This window comes from Tenrec ecaudatus, chromosome 9, assembly GCF_050624435.1.
Source record: "Tenrec ecaudatus isolate mTenEca1 chromosome 9, mTenEca1.hap1, whole genome shotgun sequence".
Classification (NCBI taxonomy): Eukaryota; Metazoa; Chordata; class Mammalia; order Afrosoricida; family Tenrecidae; genus Tenrec; species Tenrec ecaudatus.
Genome location: NC_134538.1, coordinates 109,767,270 through 109,771,726, shown reverse-complemented (window position 1 = coordinate 109,771,726; position 4,457 = coordinate 109,767,270).

Here is a 4,457-nt window from a genome sequence, read left to right as displayed (position 1 = left end):
AGAGGAATTGCTTAATTTCACCATCCCTGTATTTCTCACATAGACACAAACTTACCTTCTCCCAAAAAAGAAAATAAGCGTCATTCATCATTTAGCCCTGGATGTACTCATTTATTGTGATCTAATACCTAACTTAAACCTGCAGTTAGGGGATGCTGGCACATTGAGAAGTCTAAACAGAAGGAGGTTGGGAGTCACCCTACGATCCACATACTTTGTATTCTCAGAATTCCCAGTGGAGATTATAATGTGCAAGGGTTTGAAACTGGTCAACACTGGGTACAAACTTGGCTTTGTCCTTTCCAAGGTGGTGCTAAAGGCTAGATTGCCCAATCAGACTGAGCTCTAGTGTCCTCACCTATCAATAACGAGTGTCAATGCCACAGGCAGTTGAGTGGACAATGGAGATGGTAAGGGTGAAGCAAGAGCTCAGTTGACATAGATAAATAGTGTCTCCTTACTATGGCAAATCCTTACTTACCTACACGAACTTCATGAGTCAAGATCTCACACTATTCCTTAAAAGAGCGTTTTCTTGTTTACAATACTTAACACATTACATCTTCATCTATAGCCATTGCTTACTAGCTTGAAATTAAAAAAAAATTCCATAGCCTCTGCTCTACAGTCTTGGAAAAGGAAAATATTCATCAATCCAAGGTTCATCTGTTTAGGGAAGGTACCTATTTACCACATATTTTATCTTTGAACAGTGGAAATCTCAGGACAGATTATATCTTTTAGGATAACCAATTTCTAAATATGTTTAATTTGATATTTACTCTAGTTGAATCTTGATTACAAAATGTAAAATGTTGCTGGCTTACTTTTGAAACATGCCTTCCCACTGTATCTTTGTTTATACTTTAGACGTGTTCATGTGTGTGATAAATCAGGCTCACTGGTATCCCTCCTGTCACATTCTATCATGTCACACTAATAAAATTTGACATGCTCCAGGAAGTGGTGATGAATAACCATATGCAGTGACTTCTTAGAGAATGCCTAAAAATTATGCTGTGTTGTGGCTTCAGAACCTTGTGTGTATCTCCAAGTGGTTGAAGGAACCCCATGAAATTAAATTTTCCAGCTGTCAACAATCTATTTATTGCTTCCGTCTGAAATTATTGAGAACAATTATCATCAGAGCCTATCCATAACTATAAAATAATACAGGGTTGTAAAAGGGAATATTCCTAATTTTGCAAAAACTGCTGTGAAGTACTTTATATACTTGAATAGGCAAGAGCTATGAGACCTTTGTTAGAAAGAAACAAGTACACTTGTTATTAAAATCATCTGTATGGTTTTGTTTTTAATTACTCTGTCTTCTGAAATAGTCATACCATCGTTGCTCTATGCCCCGTCAAATGCATCCCAACTCATCTGGACCACTTTAGGATGGAGTGGAAATGCCCTGTAGGGTTTTCTATGCTTCATGGGAAGACAGCAGCTTTACTGAAATTAGATATCTTTAGAAGAGTATCCCTAGAAGTTCTTAACCAGTGTTCCACTAAGATTCCTTAGTCATTATGTATAAAAGGTTATAGTGTTATGCAGGGAATCATTATTGAGATCCATACTTCAGGATAGTCAACCATTTGGGATCAAGGAGGGAGCATTAGCTAAGAATGAAGTTCAGAGGGTTCAGGGAAAAGAAGCAATGAGGAAAGGAAAACACAGGGAGAAAAGGTGATGTTATATTGGCGGACTGCAATGAACGAGAAGAGATATGTTTGACTCACTGAAAGTAAACTGGTGATGTGCTCTCAAAATCTTCACCCAATTCATAGTTTATAAAAAAGTATTTTAAAATTCAAAGAAAAATTCTGTACCTCTTAATTACATTATCCAAGAATGTCCTGAAGACATCTAACTAATAATAAAAATAGCTTCTGAATTAAATGCCTTTTCATTACTGAAAGCATTATTTATATTACCTCCTTTCAAACCTGTTTTATATTAATATCCCCATTAGCCAGGTAAGACTGAAGTTAAATGTGAAATTAACACACCAAAGTTATAGTTGATAAGTAAAGAAGCCAAGACCAGAATTGGGATATTTTTTGCTATTTACAAATGGGCAATTCCCAGTCCTGCCTCCGTGTCCTCTCCCTGGCAAAGATGCTTGTGCTCCCTGAGACAGAGCTAAGTAGCAGCCAAGCCACTCTCTCCCTGAGACTCTCTAGCTACCATTCCTGAGAGATTGCCTTAGGTTAGGATTCTAGTCTCCAGGTGGGGGGGATTAGTGACCTCTGCCCTACAGGGAGGGTTGCCTTCCCAGAGCTGAGGGGAGACTACTTGGTAGCCTCCTACAGCATCTTGTGCAAGTCTGTCTGCTCTGATTAGTATCACAGTATGACTTCTGAAAGCCGGCAACTTCTGAACTCCAGCAGGATCTTCTAGAATAAGCCCGTCAACATTTTTCTTGAACCTATAATACTAAATTTGAAGCTAAGTATTGAAACTGAAGCCCATAGAAATATTCCCATAGGTGCCATGAGCTCAACAGTCTACAATTTTACAGTAAATCCAAATCTATTGGAATAGATGATGCACATTGAATAATGACTAATGTATTATAAAATATTCATGATTTATTTGTATTCAACTTGAAGGTGCTTAATACAGAATTAAAAATTGGAGAGGATGCTGATTACTTCCGTCTAAAACTGAAATTTTTTAATAGTAACTTTAGTAAATAAGATTTGTAACTTTATATAAAATTTTTAAATGATTGGGTATAGTGAAGATCATAAATTGCTGTTTAGGGAGATTTAATGATTAAAATATTCATATTAAATATTTAAAATATGAAACTGTTTTGGTTTTTAGTTATTTTCTGAGATGGGAAATGTATTAGGATAGCATTGCACAGGTTAATTTCTTTAATAAAATATGGCAATAGTTTTTATTCAGCTTTTTGATCTGTATATAATTTTTCATCCAAAACATATCAATAACAACCTTTGGGGAAAATGAAAGGCTAATGTAATAGATAGGAGTATATTTAAGGGACATCACATGATTAATTTTCAAATGTCCATAATGTCTATCATTTTGGGACAATTTAGTGTCATTTACTTCAATCTGCAGAGCGGACAGCATTCTCATTTCGGAGTCAAAAGAGTAGCATCCTGGAATATAAAGGCATTGTATTTTTTGTCACAGATGACGATCACTGGTGGTGAAAGTTCATCTCCCAAGCTCCTTTCCTTCAGCTTCTAACTTCTTCCAGTATTAGAATCTTAATTGGTTGTGGGTATTATCATTAATGCATCTTATGAACATGAAAAGAAATGTATATTTTGGATTCAAATCTACTCTGAGTATATTATCTAAGTCAGTAATTTTTCAAATGTATTTTGGAGGCCTGATCTGAGTCAAGGTCTTAAGTACCAAAGCTGGAATGCCACAAAAGCCACATTTTCTTCTTTAGTACATTATAATGCATCTCTCAAGCAAAGTTTCCCTAGTTAATTTTTTTAAATTTACTAACAATATTTTATTTACTTTTTAATGTGAATTGGGTGAAGATTAGTAGAGAAACCTGAAGTTTTACATTCAAAATGTATACATTTTTTCAACTCATCCATTTTAATACCTTCAATGTATCCTAGGTCATTCTTCTCATTCCTAACTTTCTGAACTGCGTCCATGAGTAGATGCTGCCCTTTTGAATCTGATGGTTGAGTATCCTAATATGGGAACAGTTGGGTTCCAGAAGTGAAGGGGGACTCAGGGGCTGCTCCCACGGTTGCACCTCTCTAGCTAACACTGAGGTCCTCAAATGGCTTCTCTGGAGCCTCATATAGCTCTTTGAGTACATATGAGGGGTACCCCCAAAGACAATGGAATTTTTTTCCAAATCAATGTATTTAATTTTTTGTACAAAATACTTTTATCACCTTCAAAGTACTCTCCAATACACTTAATATATTTGTAAAATCTGCAATTCCATTCTTGGAAACATTTTTCAAACTCATTTATTTGGATGGTTAACAGCACCTCTCGTTTTTCTTCACCTCTTCTAAGTTATCCAATTGCTGTCCTTTCATGTACTTCTGTGGGAAACAGAAAGATTTCTCCCAAGTCATCTCCCCCAAATACATTAGACTTAGGACACTGATTGCAGCTAATGGTAAAAGTTACTCCCTTGAGGCAATCAGCTACCAGTCTGGTCCCACCTCAGGTGGGCCTGCTCTCTGCTGTTAAGGACAATGAGCTACTTCTCCCAAAAAGTTTGGGACCATTATTAGCTTGGTTCCTGTAGGTGGGGTTTACACCCTACTGATAATGGTTTCTATGGAGACCCAGAGTACAGATCAAACCTGCTCTGCAATATCCAGCTAGGCTCTCATCCTGGCTCTAGGATCACCCTTCTTGTCACATGTATTCTCCAAAGCCCGCCTCTTCCTATTGTGTGTATGTCCCTAGATTGTCCCCCTCATTGCTGT